The sequence below is a fragment of the Excalfactoria chinensis genome, chromosome 3 (assembly GCF_039878825.1).
Source record: "Excalfactoria chinensis isolate bCotChi1 chromosome 3, bCotChi1.hap2, whole genome shotgun sequence".
In the NCBI taxonomy this organism is placed as follows: domain Eukaryota; kingdom Metazoa; phylum Chordata; class Aves; order Galliformes; family Phasianidae; genus Excalfactoria; species Excalfactoria chinensis.
The window spans coordinates 95266628-95286529 of NC_092827.1; positions in this window are offsets into that span (position 1 = coordinate 95266628).

Consider the following 19902-nt stretch of genomic DNA (forward strand, 5'->3'; position numbering starts at 1 on the left):
CAGCAGGGATTGAAATTCCAAATAGGTTGTAGGAGGATGTACTTTAAGTTGAAAGCACTCAAAGCAGCTTGTGCTGGGTGTCAGTGGGAGAGCAGGTGGCAGGTAGGTGTAGTGTTCCTGTCTTCCTGCATAGGCTGTCTTTGTGGGATGCACGTTAGTGCACTGCTGATCTGGTGGTCTCTTCTCAGTGTCTGGTGGTGTCAGTGCTATTCTGTTACATTAGGTGATGTAATGAAAACAAGTACGATTTTGATCATCCAGCTGGTTATGTATGCAGGGGAGGAACGCTTTAATGTTAAGTACTTGAAGGAAAAGGCATATGAGGAATGCAGGTGACTCCTTGTATTGCTTTTGTTTATGCAGAGCTTTGCGTTCGAAGCTTCCCCAGGGAAAGGGTGGTTTTGCTAGAAATTTTGTTGGTCCCTTTATATGTCCCAAGGCAAGTCAAAGATTCCGTCCTTCCCCTATTCACCTAACATTTACTCTACAAAAATAGGGGTTCCTTAATAAAGGAGAGAAAAGCAGTGTATGTAGAAGCAGGCTGGATTACCTAGTGAAGCCAGAGGCTACAGCCTGTCAAGGCAACAAGTGATTGAGTTGCATTTGCTGTCAGAAAGCACAGACTGTTCCTTTGGGACCTGGTTTTACTGACAGCAGTCCTCTACTAGTGAAGGACTGGCCTTTGCCCTTCTGCACGTGTGGCAGGAAAGCAAGGTTTCAATACCACAGAGAGCTTATGTCAAAAAATGTCAATTTAGGAGCCTCAGTCGACTCGTCTTTCTTTTGGAGATGAAGTCTTTCAATGGACTTAACCTCAATTCCCTTGAACTTTGAACCTTCATCTTCACAATGATGGCTGCAGTAAGCCTTCTACCACGGCAGCAATGGGGTCTGAGCAGGTGTTAGCTCAGAGCACCCCCAACACGTTGGAACTTTAAATTGCTTGTGTAAATACAGGAACAGTTCTTACAGGGTCTTGAGGCTGAAGTATTTATATTTAGATAAAGTGACCCACATTTAAAGTGAACAAGATTGAGCTATTTACCCACTAATGAGAAGAAATTGCCTCAGCCAATCAAGGTGTACTAGATATTGTGCATGTTTTGTAAATGAGATTAATGATTCAATTTGCAGTATAATGCTTCAGCAAGGAGAAAGTTATTTTGCTATACTAATTGTCACATGTGCCTTAAAACACCAACTGTGCAAAACTGAATTTCCCTGTGGTGCACAACATGGCTGGCCCTCGTGTTTTTATTAATGCCGTTGCTCCAGTTTCTTTGCTGCAGCTGTTCAGTTTAATCTTTGTGTTTAATGCTGCAGCATAAAAGGTGGTGTTGGTTAAAAATCATTGTGTAATTTAATTCTCTCCCTTAGTGGAAGGACAAAAGTTCTGCTCTAACTTAAGCTGTCCAATCCTATTTTCCCACTGTATGAATAACTGTCTGACATTGTTTCTTTAGGCATGCAATTAACTTTTAATTATATTGAAATGATTAATCACTGCTCAAGCCCTTAATTTACTCAGTAGCCCCTGTGATTTTAATGGAACTTCAAGAAAAAAAAGTTATGTTGTTCCTAGCAGGTATGCTAATGTAAATGTGAGAAAATATAGTTGACAACAGACCAACATCTGTACTGGGTATAAAATAACTTGTGCATTTCATCATTGCAAGGTTATACTGAAGTTCTGCCTCAGCTTGTCCATTACTCATTGCGTGATTCTGGTCGTGATGTTGGATAGAGTTGTCCTCATATTTTTCACGCTCTTTATGCCATTATAGCCCTGACGTCAGTGGAATTACTCAGAATTCACAATGGGTTTAATAAGAGAATCGTATCTAAAACTACCATGATGGGATTAACTTCCCAATGACAAATTGGAGATTTTCCCCCTTTGACTTGAGTGCACAAATGTATTTGATGAGAAGTGTAATGTAGGTCTGAATAGTTTGTTTGACTGTAAAATGATTTTTATAAACCTGTTGCTATGCTTCTTACTTTGCTAAATGTGCTTCTGGTTTCAGCCAATACTATTAACGGTTGCTGTGTGTGTAGTTTCACCCATCCCATAGAGCTCCACCTGTTTACAGTGAGAAAGAACAGTGTTGCCTTCAGTAAAACCCTGGCAGTAGGATACCAGCCCCATTGCCCCGGGGAGCGTGTGTGTTTCCAAAGTGGTCCATGAAAAATATGAAGTAGTCACTTTTGCCACTGAAGGCTACAAAGCAACCCACAGTGCAGAGCAGCCTCTTTGTTGCCATTCTGAAAAACTCTGAAGTAGCACTTCAGGTTCCTTATTGCAAGTTAGCATGCTTCTCAGTTTCATTCTCACCTCCCATGCTCAGTTTTGTGATAGCAGTAAAAATGATTAGTTTGCACTCTGTTATATTTAGGTGACAGTACTGGACAATAAACAGGGTGTTACTGAGTTCAGGGGCTTTCACCAAGCGTGATGAATAGTGTACAGATGGCCCTGAAGATGGTGCTTGGACAATTCCCTTCTGTAGAATGGTTTATGACTGAAACTCAGGTGTAAGGGTGTACCTGGCGCTGCTCATTGTACCCGTGTAAGATACAGATGTGGAGTAGTATTTTTCGCCATCATCTCCCTATTGCAAGCCTCACCTGAAGGAACTGATCTTATTATCACATTTGCAGCTTGGAGAAGACTACAGGGACACCTCATTTAGGTCTTCCAGTACTTAAGAGGAGCTTATAAATAGGAGGAAGGTGGAGTTTTTGCTTGGGCAGATAGTTGGTAGAACAAGCCCTGCCCATGGCTGGGGTTGGAGCTGAGTAGTCTGTAAGGACCCTTCCAACCCAAACCACTCTGTGATACTATACCTTCAGAAAGTAACCTACCAAAGCTAATCTTGTATTTGTGTCTTAGTTTCAGCTGGGACAGAGCTATTTTCCTTCATAGCATCTGGTATGAGTCTGTCTTCTGGCTTTAGGAGAAAAACAGATTTTGATAACACACTGATGTTTCTAGTTGTGAAAAGTGTGTGAGTGAGCAGTGCTGTATGGAGCCAAGGATGATTCAGCTTTCTCAGCTTTTGGTACTGTCCTGCCAACAAGGGGGCTAGGGGGCCACAAGTTGTTGGGAGGGGACAGAACCAGGACAGCTGACCTAAACAGGCGAAAGGGATATTTCATACCATACTATGTCATGTGGAGGGGGAAAAAAACAAAACAAAAAAAAACAATCTATAAAACTGAGGGTGAGGGAATTGGATGGGGAAAGGTCTGCTGCTCGGAGACTGGCTGGGCATGGGTTGGTGGGTGATAAGCAGTTGCTTTGTGCATGACTTTGTGTTTTTGTATACACATACAGAGAAACAACGATTCTATATATATATATACACACACAAATAGATAATAATCGTATATTTTTATCATTGTTATTTCTCTCTTCCTTTTCAATCTTAGTAAACTGTTATTTCTCAGTCCTTGAGTTCTTCTTTCTTTCTTGTTCTCTCTCCCATTCCACTGGGAGGAGGAGGGCTGTATGGTGTTTGGCTGTTTACAGGGTTAAATTACAAGTCTTTGTGGTGCCCAATGCGGAGCTCAAACCCATAGAAGTCACATGCTCTTATATAGGTACTACTGGAAGGTGCCGGTTAATATAATGCTAGAAGCCATATAAGATCTAAGATACTAATAGAAAATTTGTATATTATTAGTGTATGGGAAATCTCATATCCCGCTTTTTTCATTTATTCTTTTAAAGTGAAGGCTTGGCAACTGATTTTTTTTATTTTTGTAGAAATATAGATGCATAACATGAACAAATATACCAGTCTTGTAATTCTGCTAAATTCTCTAATCCTTGTGTTCTTGTTGTAGATTGATTACTAAGCATATGTTATTCTTCCTATCAGGCTTGCAGCTGTAGCTGTCAGGCATCTTTCTGTTAGTCTCTGCAGTTTGCTTTCCCATTTCCTGTATGTTTCTTAGCTGCTGGGTAGATGCTGTTATGGCACATCCAACCTTTGTTATAAATAATTTATTATGAAGGTTCAGTATGTTGTAACGTGTGTGAAACATCTTGCATTTATTTTTAATGCCCCTGCTTTGCTGAGAGCTTTCTACAGCCAAAGCTACCATCAGAGAGAACTGGCAGTCTTCATGTAGAGGAGAGGAAATTTTTAGACAGTGTGACTCTATTTTTCTAGCTATAAATGATACTGTTTTGGTGAAGAGTGGAGCAAACAGTTATTATTTACCCATTCTGAAGAATGGTTTACATGATCTGAAAATAGCTGTTTGCATTGGATGTGAGGTATCTCTAAGTAACTTCAGTGCTGAAAACATGCAACTCAAGTGCTGATCCCTTGTGGGAAACCAGTGAGATTGGTGAAGTATCAAAGGGCAGTCACCAATTGATAGATGCAAGTGGTAAAATGGTCAAATTATGTAGCTAGGAGTAGCAGTAGTAACCAGAAGGTGCTCCTTACTAAAGCGCAACCTGAGTGTAAATCCAGTCCATGCAATGGAGGATGAGAAATTTTCATCCTATGGGGAAAAATTTGACCTCAGCCACAGTGTTGAGAATGGTCATAGTGACCTGCTCAGTCAAATGACAGATTGCTCCCTTTTTTCCTTCATTTTTTCCTTTAAAATTTTAGCCAGCACAGTGGACTGTTCTGAGTTAAGACTTAGAAATATGCAGGAATTGTATTATAGACTCACATTACATTATGGAGATAAGAAGTGGTGGGAAGCTGTTCTTTTTCTGAAGGATGGTAGATCTGTCTGGTTGACATAGCATCTTTGAAATCGCATTGATCAAGTACAAAAACTGTGCTATAATTCAAAAAGAATCAAGCAAGCTTGCCTTCTGAGATTTATTAAACATGTTAATAGAATTAAAATCTCCCTTGTCCACAGATAACGCAGCAAATGGAGACCTGTGGAAGAGACATGGCCTGAAGTAGCTTTCTGTAGAAACTTAAGCCTGATGCTCTTTTGTGTTTCTGTTGACGTGCTGGGCAGTGGCATAGGGTTGTGATTTGCAAGTCATCAGATGTGGGGAGGAATGAATGGGAGGATACAACAATGACAGGAAGGAATGTTCTGGGCACAGCAGTTTAGTATGTTGAAAGACTGAACTTTTTTTCATTTTTTACTCTTCTAAGAGATTTGTATGAGGTAAAGAAACTGGAACTGAACCACTGGCTGCAGCAGATGGTTTATCACAGACTTTGGAACTATTTGCATGCACAAGTCTCTTCAATGAAAATATTCAAAGGGGACTGCAAATCAGCCCTGAAACATGGGAAGTGATATGACAGCAACTATTACAAGGTATATCACAGTTCAGTAGCTGGAAGGTGAAGTTGAATAATTCAATTTCTGTATGAGAGGGAGCTTTTCAACCACAGTGGTGGAGAAGGAACAAAAACGAAGGTCCTTAGGAGCAGAATAATTAAATGCTAAGGTAGTTAATGGGATGAGGGGGCACTGGGAACCTTTCAAATTCATTACACAGTGTATTTCAGTCTATGCCTCTCTCTGTGGATGAAAGATAAAGAATGACAAAGAACATATATATATGTGTGTGTGTATATATATATATGGATATGTGTATATATTACTTAAATTTCAGTGTATTGAATTGAATTAAAGTAGTAAACCCATTCAGTTCATTACTTTAGTTGCTGAATCTTGTGCTTCAGAGGGTTGCCTGCAGGTTGTTAAATTTCTTAACACCTATTTATTTCACCTCTTCTTTAATCAGGTCTGTAAGAAGACCAGAGTTCAGGCCTGGGTGGCTGTGAATGGATGCTGCTCTCAGTCCATTTTCTGTTTCATCATTCTTAGCTACTTGGCTGGTACTTGTGAATACTCGGGATCGAATTAATCTAGAGCTTTTTGGCTCTGCATATGGACTGTGCTGTCCAGCAGATTAGACTGTATAATGTGATTATCTTTCCCATTCTTAGCATTAAGAAGTGGTAGTATGGTCCCTACCAAAGTTTGCTACGCTTATGCAGTTAAGTCATGTTGGCTTAAACTAACACTTTCCATGGAAGTGTTTGTACTGAGCAGTTCTATGAATGAATGAAGTTGCACTGAAACTGAAGGTGTTGCACACGCTTAATTAGTTGAGAATTTGGTCTGCAGCATGACATCTAATGCACTGCCAAAAATGCTAATTTCCCCAAACAGTCAGTGCTCTTGCATCATAATTGTATTCCCTTAAGAAGAAAAATTCAGCTACTGTCATGTTTCCTTCTAAAGAAAAAAAAAGTGAGGGTGTTCTTATACATAGAGCATAAAACATGTCTTCTATATCCATTTCTGCCAATACTGTTCTTACTTTGGCTCGATGGAGCCAGCAAATCGAAGCTGGATTTTTTTATTCTATGTTTCTGTAGATCAGACTCGTTCATATTTCACCTGCTCTAGTTTACTTGTTTCTATGCTGACTTCAGTTACCTTACGCTAGGCCTGTGCTGCTCTGAGTGAAAACAGAATCAAGATTGCAGGCATGAGCTATACAGTCACTGATTTCTTTTTAAAGTATTTGTAGCTGCTTACAAACAACTCAGGAAAAATTAACTGGAGAAGGATGTTTGAAAATGCGGAATAACATTTTTTTTAAGCATTGTTTTCCAGAGGTTGATCTTTTAATTACATTGTACGTTTTTCCGAGGGCTGGGCATGGGAGACAATAAGTACACAAGCACTGGCTGTAGCTTTCTCTGTAGAATGTTGATGGTTTAAAAAAAGTGCTGATTGCCACATCTATCACTTTTATTTATGGTCTGCATGCTTCTCTGGAAGTGAATCAGTACTTTCTAAATATGCCATATGACTGAGTTGCTACTTGGGAAACAATTTCCCTATGCCTACCCCTTTTGTAGAAGTTCAGGCAAGCAGCAAATGTCACTAGCAGTGTAAGACTGAAATGAACTATCCCGCTAGGCCTTTGCTTTCTTTGTATTTGCTGTGCTTTACTTGCCCCTGGCAAGTTACAAATGAGTGTGGCTTTTTTGAGAGAAAATGAGCTGCACACAACCTTATACAAAAAAAAAAAAAACAAAAAAAAAACAACAAAAAACCAATAAATAATCTGGGTACATAGTCCTTGCTATGTTGAATTAAATACATCCACAATACTGCATGAGCCATTTCTAGCACAGCCAGCACCTGAATTACTTTTCCTTTGTGCTGCAGTGACCTCACTGAATTCCAGGGTCCTGATTTCCTAGGACATAAATCCCCTGCAGCCTTGTGCTCCAAGTCAGAATCATACAATATGCCAGGTTGGAAGAGGCTCAGAGGGATCATTGAGTCCAGCTCCAGGCACCACCCAAAATCCAAACCCTATATATGAGAGCTGTGTCCAAACACCCTTTGATCTCTATGACTGGGGCCCTGCTGACTGCCCTGGGCAATGTGTGCTGTGCCCACTGCCCTCTGGGGCAGAGCCTTTCCCTGACTCCCCGACCCTCCCATGGCACAGCTCCATTTCTGGACAGCATAAAGTGGTGTTAGCTTCACTGGTGCTGTAACCAGTGAATGACCAGTATGACCATGGCAGCATGCAGTCATAAATCCAGGTAAGTCCTGCAGAGCTTCCCTTTATGGGCATCAAAGCGATTATGGGTACCAAAGTAGTTATGTGCTACCCCAGACAGTGACACAGCACAATCCTTCTAGTTAGATGCTAGCTCATGTAGTGGCACTGATCTGCTGCACTTGAGTGAACAACCTTGTAGGGGACAATCAGTATTCAACAGACATGCCTGTATGGCAGGTGTTTGAAGTGCAGCAGTTGTGCGCGCATCACTTCTCTTCCTGATTGTGCTTGCAGAGTGGGTTTTTTTGAGTAATCTATGTATCTTGTGAAGGTAAGCCCCCTTGACATGGGAGGATTCTATAGAAATCCCAGCGGAAGGTTGAGTTCAAATTGGCAGAATTTACATGCAGGTAAAAATGGCATAGCCATCTGTACTGTTCTTCTATCAGTATCACCTGGTCCTTGAAGTTTAGTGCCTGTTGCTGAGCACTGAGTTGCATTTGCTGGATTAATGTAGTTTTGAAACAGGAGCTCCTGCATTGTTCCTACAAAGACAGGTGGTGTTTTTGCTTCCAGTGCTGTTCTCTGAAGTGGCAATACATGTGTGCTGATTGAACTTTTATTGGTCCTTTGTGCCGCTTGTATATCGCTTTATGCTCCTGTGTAGAGTTGTGAAAGCTCAGTGGCACAGCGAGGGGCAAAGCTTAGACTGGTACTAGTCCAAGCATTGGCCTAAGTATGCTCCTGAGGTCCATCCCAGGTGTGTTACTATATGTCATGTGGCTGAAGGTGTTTGGCTGTTATGTCTGCTTTGGAAGGTTGCATGCAGCATCCTGGTAGCACACACAGCCTGTACCCAGGCACTAGGCTCTGTGGGTGCTCTAAAGCAAGTAGACCAGCTCTGAAACAGACCTTGGTCAAGACAACACACAATGTTTTGTCCCTCAGTTCACCAGCCATGGTAGCTGTATCATGACTTGATGAACAGAGATGCAGAACAACCCCATGCCTCATTGTGTCCAGCACAGCCAAGCTGGAGGGGACAGAAACCTCAGGACTTTGCTCGTGTCCACTTGTCACATTTAACAGCATGTGGGCCAGCTGGTTTTTCTCCTCCATGGCCTTGTCAGCAAGCCTGTCGCACTGTCCTGAATCTGTTATAGCTCTTTTTTTTTTTTCCAGCTCAGACTGAGCACTTAGGCTGTTGCTGTTGCTGTGTCTCTGGAAGAGCCCTATGCTGACGCTACAGATCACCTTTTCCACTGCCAGTCCCCCTCTGGATGTCATACCTCCTGCCTTTGTAAGTAGCAGGTTTTAATAATACCCCTCATGTGATTCAAGTATTAAACCTTGGGCTTTTCTGCACAACCTTGTGGATCTTTTCTGCCCTGTGCTGCTACTATGAACTGCTTGCTGTTCCTCGTTCTTCCCTTTCAGCCCTGTTTGAGACTTTTTATGTCTTTCTGAAACTTATCTTGTTGAAGTATTTCAGGTTTCTTCTCACCTATGGAGACAGAAGTAGGAACGGAGGGTTTTGTCCCAACTCTGATTTCGGAGAGTACTTGCAATGCCGCTGTACAGAAGACTTCAGATGTGAACCTCTGATTCCTTGTGAAGAAAAGACCTCATCTGGGGTTTTCCCATTTCTGGTGAGTGTCTTAATGATCAGGGAGTTTTGATGCAGTGTTTCTTGGTTGTCATTCCTCACTACCACCCCCAGCTTGGTTTAATTTAGCCATGAACAAAAATTCTCAAAACTCCAGATGACTCATGAGCACCTGTAGACAACTAGAAGTGTTGGATGATTAAGCAGTGCCATCACTTGCTAGAAGGTCCGTGACCATCTGTGTATAACACACTATACCTGGAAAGAACCTGAAGGGGCAGAGAGTTCAAGGAAGATGAGCACAATAAACAAGTAATCTATGTCTGGCAGCCCTATGCTTCACTAGTGCCAATGCCTCCCCAGCTCCTTCGTTACAGCAGGCAGAGCATGGCCTCAAGCTTGAGGCAGTTGACGGGGATAGGGATATTGCAGAGAGAGTATTTAACTTGTCCGTCTCAATACTATCCTGCCCTGGCTGTGGAGGGGACCAAAACTGCCTGACCCAGCCGAGCTCCAGGTGCTGGAAGCTGTGAGGGAGCAAGATCTACCTTCTTGGTTTCTCTGCTACAGCTGGCTGGTTTACCCCTAAGGGAGGAATGAGAAACACATTATTTAAATACTGTTACATGGCATATACATGGAGAGGCCACGCAGCCTGAGCTATGGGGAGGAACATAATCATCTGACTGAAGTAACCTGCATGTGTGCCAGTAAGATCAGCAAATTGTTCAGTAAAACAAAAGAATGTAGAGGACTCACTGCTTTTATTAAATAATTTTTAAAAAAATGTAGCCCTTAAGCAGCTCATCTCATACATATGGCTCTGAAGCGTAACAGAGGTAAGGCAATTTGCATCCTGCCCTGGTTCATTGCATTAGGGGACCTTGAGAAGAGGAAATGGCATCTAGAAATGTGGAGCTCTCCAAAAGACAGACTTTCCCATTAATGTCAATGAAACGATTTCCAGTTTCATAATAAATCCCTTTGCATAATTCTTCCACTATTTATACATCTCATAAGGATTCATCCTGCATGGAACAAAAGGCAAGAGGGAAGGGGGGGGAGGAAGCTCCAGGGAGGAGGGGGAATTAATAAGATTACATGTGGGCTGGGGAACTGACATTGAGCGTACCCTGTCCTAGAAAAGCAATGGTTGAAGCCGCATCATATTTATTTCAGTAGTGCAGATGAGAGATGGTGCTTTGTATTACATTTCTAGACTTCATATCACGTTTTCTCCCTCTGCTGGCAGCTGGATACAGTGAAGTTGTAACTAACATAAAGCAACAAAACTCTCATGGCTCAAGCATTTAGGAATCTCAAAACTGTGGCGTGTGCTAAAAATTAGGTCACACCATACTTTAGTCCAATTAGTTCTGGAAATGGCTGACAAGCATCCCTTGAACAGATCAGACTAATTCTTACAGAGGATTTAAAATACAGCAAAATCCAGACCTCTTTTCTTCAGAGAGACAGCTGATTCTCTCTTGTTAGTGTAATAGTAAATAATCCCTATGGAGTCAAACTTGGGAGTTAGTTGCCATTTTCTGAAAGAACAGCTTCAGGTTTGTCATTTTAGGAGCGGTATTTCTTGGATTTGTATTGCAGTGACATTCTGCTCTAAGACTGCTTAGCAATTTCTGCGGCCTTCCCCTTGTTTTTTAAACTCTTTTGAAAAGATTTCTATAATATCTTGACTCGGGAAGACTTGGCTAATTAAGAGCAAACAAACAAACAAAAAAAAAGCACTAAAAATAAAGATCATTTTTGTTCTGAGGAAATTTTGTAGAACAATGGATTTCTAAATAAAACCATACAAACATACTAGAAGTAAGCACACAGTAATGTTACTGTCTTATAGGAAAAATAAACAGTAGAGATTTGGTAGGAAAAAGTAGCACGCAAAAAAGATGAATAGGCTCCCCAGGGAGGTGGTTGAATCGCCATCCCTGGATGTGTTTAAGAGCTGTTTGGATGTGGTTCCAGGGATATGATTTAGCAGAGGGTTTTTAGAGTTAGGGTACTATGGTTAGGCTGCCGGTGGACTTGATCATCTTCAAGGTCTTTTCCAACCTGGGTAATTCTATGATTCTATGATCTTAACTAAAACACAGGTACTCCATTCTGCTCTGTGAGATGGGGATGTTAACCTAGCAAATGATGTTATTCTAATGGCCCAAAACCATCAACTATAAATCTTAGGAATATATATTGACGTAGAATTATTACGTATTCCCCTTAGCGAGTCAAAATTGGTGCTACTGAATTAATAACATTAAGCCTCTTAACTGTTCCTTGAGATACTGTAGTAAATATTACAGCCATTTTATGGTTGAATAAACTGAGGCAGAAAGAAGTTTGTTCAGTGGTCTATGAGTGCTGATTTTTAATCCTCCTTTTATTGATGCATTTATTAAAAGCAGGTAGATATATATATATATATATTTTCATTTGAAGGAATGTATTTAGAGCAGTAGCTGATGAGGCTTAGAGAAGTAAACTGTATTTAGTGGGAATTTAGCTGGGGGAAAACACAGACAGATGTCTCTGTTTAACTCAAATATTCTTTCACATCTGTGAGGAGTAGCAGTGCTGGGAGGACAATTCTGCAGCCGGTTGTAAAGAAGAACTGAGTTAGCGCTGCCACGCTAAGCACAGGTGGGGCTGGGATGCCACGGGGACTCTTAAGCTGTGTCACAGCTCAGTTTAAGGTGTCAATTAAAAGTACAGAAAGTGCATAAGCAAGGAAAGCTTTAATTAGTAGTGCTTGGAATAGGAGCATCCTGGATTTTTTTGGACCTTTCCCATAAGTGTGGGTCATGCTAATTGTTGCCATGGTCTCATCATCTACCCAAGCCTGAAATGGCTCAATCAATGGGAGATGCCTCCTCAGCACAAGCTCATTTCTTTGCCAGTTGCAACTCTTCTGTGATGGTTAGGGGTCTTGTACTCTTTTGTCCTGAAGCAGCACAATATCTTTTATTTATTTCTTAACTACCTGCCACGGTGGGTTTCAGTGCTGTGGGTCCAGCTCCTTCATTTTTATCATCTGCTTTGCACACAGAAGAGAGTGTTGGTTTTTATGTTGCTGAACTGTATGTAAAAATATACATGCAGTAATTGATGGGAAAGGTGTTTGTGGTATATATATCTTTCCTGTTCATAGTGCTGACTTGGATATTTTAATCTCCTTTTTCTCTAGATTGTTCTTTTCTTTCTTAGTAAACCTCAATTTATATAGTGTCCACATAATTTATTAAACTCCACCACTTTTATAGGATGTAATGTCAATTTTTCTCTGTCAGGAGAGACATTTTAACTATATTTAAAAAAAAAATAAATCACAAAAATTGTCCTCAGTCAGCTTTGAAATGTACAAAACATTTTGATGTGTGGATCGCGGTGTGAATTTGTAACTCTGACTTTTTCTTCAGGTGAAGATCTTAACAGTTGCAGATGATGTCTCTGTTGACTTCAGAGATGTTGCTCACCTTTCACAGCAGAAGGTAAAGCTTCATAATGCAGCAGAGCTGGAGCCTGAGCACAGAACACTGAACAGAGATCTGAACGTTGACCTCAATAGTACATGCCTGAAGTTGAGTGCTTCCTGAATCCTGTTATTGTCCGGTTCATTCCTGTAGCTTTTGTGGAGCATGTTGTGACAACCTGAATATTTTTCCATCTTTATCAACGCGCTTGTGGAAAAGGATGCATTGAAGGAGCACTGACGGCAGTCTCTGATTTTTGTTCAGCAGTTAGTAAGTGTTGTTATTGCCATCCCCAAATACTACTTTGCTGTAACTCCTCTGATCTCCTCTGGGTGTTAGAAACTAAATGCTGAAGCATGTTTGAATATGATTGTAGCGTTGGGACTGGTCGCACTGGTTGCTAAAGGCCTTCGGTTTCTGTTGGCCTCTGTGAGATTTAGGGTCTCAACCTTTGTTAGACACAGGGCCTTACAAAATCTTTATTTTTCTTTAAATTACATTGTGATTGGGATGTAGATTTCCTTTGGGACTTTCTTTGTTGGATTTTGTTGTGCTGGGCTTTTTTTGTCCCTTCTCTTTTCATTGAACTGGGTTGAGAACATTCTAGACTTCCTTTTTCACAAGGACCTTTCCTTCATTCTCTGCCCTGTGGTGAAATGTAATGTCATGTTGGCCAGCTGACTGTAAGAATTTCCTTTACAAAAAGCAAGTCAGTAAGCACGATATGTCCTGCAGCATCCTGTAGTTTAGAGAGTGTGTAAATGGCAACATATAGAAGATGTGCTAAGTAGCAAGTTGATAGCAGAGTCAAAAAGAAAATACTCACACCTAATAGGGTATGTGTGTATGACTAGTGTAGTCAGTATGTATGTACCACTGAAAGAAAATACAGCTGTGCACACTGTTGCCAAACTCCTAACAGTGTTCCTTATTCCTTGCTTTTCTACATGCAGTGTCATTCTTCTTCCCTAGATGCTAATCTTACTGGAGCAAAGGCCAAATTATCAACAGAAAATCTCAGTGTAGGGAAGATTTGAGTGGGACAGCTAAGTACAGATTTACTAACTTTTTTTTAACTTTACCTTTAAATTTACTTTAAATTTACCAAAATACTTATCTCCCTGAAAATGCATACTAGTCATGTACTCAAACCTTGCACATGTGCTCAAATGTTACATAAATGAGAACACAATGTTGGCAATTTCCTAAGTGCTTAGTAGTTGGAAGGGCAAAAAAAAAGTTGGAAGAAAGGCTGAAAATTATGGTTAAATGTTGGTTTCATTTTTGTCTACTTGCATCACCATACATTAATGATATTCTCTTATGAATTATATAGTACAATGCATGTTCATGCTGACCCAGCTACTCAGCTATTGTATATGTCTGACAGCCTGGTCCTAATAGCTCTTTGCCCTATTAACATGTCACCGTGTGGAAAGACACATTAATGTGGTTCTAATGTGTTCCAACTATATGGTCCTATTGAGCGTATTGTATATTTTAGCTGATGGGTTTCATGCAAAGAACAAGTATATTTAACCTATGGAAAGAGGGGGGAAAAGCACCTCAAAGGGAATGCTTACTTGCAAAGTAAAACTGTTGCCCTTTTCTATTTGGTGTCCACTGGTTGAGACTTAGAGGAAAGAGATTCCTTCTTTTAGTGTGCAGTAAGCACTGTGGTCCTTATTCATGCATGCAGCAATACATGTCACAAGTGACCTCACAAAAAAGAAGGTACAATGAGAGGAAGGCAGCAAGAGAATATGGGAAGGTTGGAAGGAAAACAGCATGAGATTGTTCAAATATCCAGCATATGAGCAAACTGGAAAGTCATTACATGCAATTGCATCAGCCATGAGGGGCTGCGCTCATATTTTAATTGAAATTCATATTTCTTTGGTTTTTCTCCTTCCAGCTCTAGCCTAGCATAGTTTTGCTTATGGTCCATACTCTGCTGTCCAAATTTGTTTGTTATGTTACCATCCTTACTGCTGGGACCCTTGTCTGGTACATTTTGCTTGTGTGACTTAAGATGGCGCTTCAGCTCACGTGCAATGAAATCCAGGCAATACCACGTTTCTTCAATACTGGATTTACTTGCTTTATTGGGAGTCAGGGAGATTTGAGAAATTGAGGTAATATACTACAAAGCATGTATTATTCAGCCAATATTTCTGCTTTTCCTATTTGTGCTTTTTCAGAGATCCATAAAACCTGCCCAATATTTGCAGAGAGCCGATGGGTTATTGATCCAAATTCTTCAACTTATTTTTGCAGAAATTTCTAAGCAACACTGAAGTTTTACTGAGGAAGCTTCTACCAAAAATAGACTGTGGTTTGCACACTGCTTGTGTGCATTTACTGACAATTTGTATTGCAGCAGGTGGCAAAATACAATATGTGATTTGGTTCCCGTCTTCTGCCAGAATGGATTATGAGTAACCAGCAAATTTGGGCATTTGGATTTGAAAAGAAGTTATCTGCTGAAATTCAAAGGTATAAGTTGGTTAATGGATTACTTATACATATATGTTCAGGAATGTGAGCATTAACACAATGCTTTTTTCGAGTAGTATGTTCTAAGCAATTGCACAATGAGAATTTAAGTAATAAGATTTAAGTGAATAAATGCAATGAGTTGTTTTCCAAAGCTAAACTGCACCTTTGTCTGAGTCCTATAGATAAGTGAAGCAAAAGGAAGAGAAATTGGTATTTTCAGATATGTGGAAAGGAAAATGAAAGAATCCTATGATTTTTCCAAAATATATGTATATGCATATTCTTAGGGTACTTGATTTTCAAGGAAAAAGAGTGCAATTTGTGTTGCTCTGCCTCTCCGGATTATCATGGTGGAAGAGTAACTCAGGCTTTACACTGGTGTTTTGCTGTGTTAGATTCAGCAGCTTAGTACAGTAATAACAGCTTCTCCTGACTTTGTGTTTCAGTCGTGTGCTACACATCCAAGCATCTTGTATGACTTGTTCTGTCAATCTGCTAAGCCAGTTATTCAAAGATAAACTCATTTCAAAAGAAATCTGGATATTCTTGCCTATTTGGCATCTATGAGTAGTGAGTAAATGCTGTGTTCAAATTAGAAGCAATTACGTTCTCTATTTCTGTCTTTACCCTTGATTATAGTCATTGCCAATCTTGGAATTTCAAATATTTTGTTAGGTTGCCTCCACACTGTTTCCACTTCCTCTGTAATATGGCCTTTCTACAGGTTAACATAGGAACAAAGTAATTTTGCTTTGCTATACGAAGGACACTCCAGTTGCAGGTGTAAACAAGATGTCCTGGGTAAAGGGTTGCTCCTTTAGGTCCTTTCCACCAGCAGAAGACAGAGGTGGGGAAGGATATCCATGGACAAAACCAGCTCCCATTGCCTGCCACTGCCCATGACACTGGAGGGAGGGCAAACATTACGGTGCTGATGAGAGGAAAATAACGCGAAGAGTTCATGAGAATGCAGTGTTTTAATGCTCAGTGGAATTCTTAATGAACAGGAAAAAAGGAAGAGGCATCAAAAAAGGGTGCTGTGTTCTCACACTCTCCAAACCACCAAATGTCATGAGCCAAAGAAAGAAAATGACCTATGTTTTATGATTCATAGTTTTTTATCATTACTGCATCCACCTGCATTCCTGGATTTTGAATTGCCCTGTGGAGGATAACGTCTCTCTCCACTGACTGCGCAAGGCAGCTGGATAGATCAGCCTCCCAAGGAAGGTGTTTTAGAAAGCTTGTCCAAAGCTAAAGGTTATCCTCTTCCCCCAGCACACCTTCCTTTTATGCTATTCTCCATTATGACATTTTGGAACAGAAATATTTTGTCTGGTTTTTCCCTTAAGAAAGTTATATTTGCACACTGCTGAACAGGAGAAAAAAAATCTCTGCAAACTGATGCATGGTATTATTCTTTTTACCCTCATTATTTTTTCCTTGCTTTCACTTATTTTTATAGCTCTGCCTTTCTTCCTCCTCACCAGATTGTTTATACTTAAAAAGAAATAAGCCTTCTGCTTGTTGCATAGTCAGTTCTCTTTACATTTTTCTTAAGTTAACGTTGGTTTCTGTTGTCCTTTTCCATGTTTAGACATAACCAGGATAAATTTCAATGACAGCCTTTCCAACTGTTTCTAAATATTTCTCACTCTTCTTGCAGACGAATTTCCATATGTTACAAAATTGAAATCAAAATTCCATAAGGCGCTCACTCCATCCCTCCAGCCATCATCCCAAAAGCAAAGGGGTTCAGCTTGTTCAGGTGGAGCTCGCTTTCTCCGCCCCCAGTGCCAGCAAATCTGTTTGGCGTGGGAGGACGGTGCAGCATGCCGCCCACAGCCACCTGCTGTGCCGGGGGGCCTGCAGCTTTGCCAGCACGGTGCCAAGGCACCAGCTCAGGGTGGGAGTCAGCAGGAGGCACGTATCAGCAGGAGATGTGCTGCTCTGCTTCTCCCTTGCTCCTGGGTGACCTTTGATGATAAAGACCAATTTGTAGTTCTTTTTTTCTTTTTCTTTTTTTAAATTCCCCTCTTGGAAGTTGATATATTATCTTGCCGATTGACTTTCAGTCAAATTAAGCATATAGTCTCAGTTTCCTAGCTGGGTTGGTGATTATATAACTCAGACGGAGCACAACTGCTTCCTTGATTAAACCAGCCAGCAGTGTGCGCAACCACAGCACTGGAATAATAGCATCTGTATTGGAAGTGTGACCATCTGGGAAAGAACTTTCTTGGCTTCTAGTAAGGCATCATTTTTATGCAGACAAGGTCCAACATATGGTTTTGTCTGCTGCTTTTTACTCAATGCCCTCAACCCGAAAGCAAAAAACAAAAAACAAGATAACCTTTCAAACCTCACGTACAAAAATGGAAGACAAAGGCTCTTTTCTGCCCTGTAGTCACCTATGATTGGAAGATTACACGTGACTGTTCAGCCGTACTGCTTGCAGACACTGCAGCCTTGCTGTAGCCTGGGCTCTCTGTTCTCACAACAGGGTCTCTGTGGGAGAATGATGCCAGGTCAGTTTCTTAGCACCATGCTAGGAAATTTTGCAATGCGTTATTGCAATAGGCTTTTTTCAAACTAGGGTTAATGAGTAGTCTTCTGAATAAATGACTTCTTTTGGCCTCCCTGCTCCCTAGCAAATGGGTATCCCACCAGTGAAGACAATGAGAGTAATATGAATTAGATCACTGATTACTGTTGGTTTAATATAGCTGAGCTTATGTCAATTATCTATTAAGCTAATAGCCGTTTCATAAATGAAGTTTGCTGAAATGTAATTGACACCCCAATCCTACAGAATTCCTTAATGCCAGGATCAAATGAAATGTGTATTGACTAGGTACAAGTTGGCCCTGATTCTCCCACTGTCCCTTTTGGGACCTGCCTGCAGAGCATCTTACACATCCCATTGGCTTCTGGGTGCCTGCTTTTGCCCAAGGGTTCAGCAGGGCTTTGAGCATACTGTAATGTGAGCAATATGGACTGCATACTAAGCCTCAGTTCTCCTGCAGCTATCTCAAAAAGTCTAGGTGATGCTCTCTCACCTTGCCTCTTCACATTGTTCCTTCTTTCTTCCTGCAGACAATCAAAAGAACATCTGCTTTCTGCTCTGTGATTTTTTTCTAGCGTATAGGAGCAAAGCTTTACTTCCATTCTCTTTGGGGAAAATTGCATGTCTGGAGATGACTTGACACAGAGTCTTTTGACTTTCAGATTAGCCAGAGGCTTTTGGAACATCAGATAGCACTGGATACAGGGACTGATGATGAAGTCATCTTCAGAGGAGCCTGAGGAACTGACTGCTGCTTTGTAAGTTTTTCTGCAGTGTGTCCCTGGTGTCAGAGGAATCCTGGGGTGCAAGAAAAGAGGTGGGGGACCACACAGTTATCAGGACGTATCACTTTTTCCAAGCATACATGGAAGTCCTATTCATCGTCTAGTTAACGAATGATCTGGATGCAGGAATAGGAGTAGGGGAGAAGTAGTCAGTAATAAGACTTTTAAGCTATACTTTCCTTGTTTCATTGTTTTTGCCCTACCTGTATTTTTTGGTTAGCTGAAAGAAAAGGGCTACGATTCAAAAATAGTTATGAGTATTCCTTAAGATCTCCTTATACATTTATATTTAAAACAATATCAGAAGTGCTGAACAGACTACAGACTTCACCATAAAAGGTGCAGTACTTAAAGAATAACATGAATTTATATGAAGCCATAAAGATAACAACATTGAGGGGTTTGTAATTCCTCAGTCTCCCAATGATTGCTGGTAGTAATGCAATCATTTTCCAATGCCTTCTATTTTCATTACTTAAGTTGTCACATAAATAAGGTGTCAAAGTTTTAATACTTTGCCAACAGTATTCTCTAAATTACAGTAATGTAGTATACTACTTTGACCTTTTCAATATTGTGCGACTTGGTTGGCTGGTCTTTCTATTTATGGCCATGCTGAGTAGTGCGGTATGAGTGAGTGGATACCAGCTAATGAAAATACAGAATACTGGAAAAGTCAAATGAAGGTACTGTGTAAGAACATAATATAGTATTTCATAAAAAGTATAGCATTAAGTATTGAAATTCTGATAAATCATTCTTGTGACAAAAGGTATAATGAGATTAGAAGTTGCAACAAAAAATTAATCCTTTCTAACGACAGAGATTGTGCACAGGCGGCGAAATGGTGTGAATTTAACTTGATCTCATTATTACTCCTAAATTTTTAATCTCATTTTCCTCCTTAGATGCTACACTTAAGAAGGCAGCAGTGTATACATGTCTGTGTGACTGGGGGTGATACATTCTATATTTGGGGAAAGTTACTTAATCCTTCAACTTCAGTGCACCAGGAAGAGTGAGTAATCCTCGGTGCAGAGGGAAACTTCCCCCTAAGATTCTGAAGAGTCTTTTCATTCTTAATGAAGGTTCTGCAGAAGGAAGCCAAGGTTGACTGGCTCCATAAATCTTCCCCGTTCCAGTGGCCTCAGCCCTTACAAAGTCTGTTCCAGGCTGTGAGGAGAGATGCTAGCAGAATAATTAGAGCAGAGAAGTCTACATCCAGGATATAGATTACTGAGATGAGGTTTTGGCAGCCAAAGCTGAGCAAAAGCTATAGTTTGTACCAGAACGTGCCTGCAGAGGACCCAGGAGCCTTTCTTTAGCCAGCCATTACCCTCCGGATTGTGACTTTTTTTATTCCCTTGCTCCATTAAGTGGATGAAATGGGTGGGGGAGATGAAGAAAATTATTATGTTGGAGCAGGT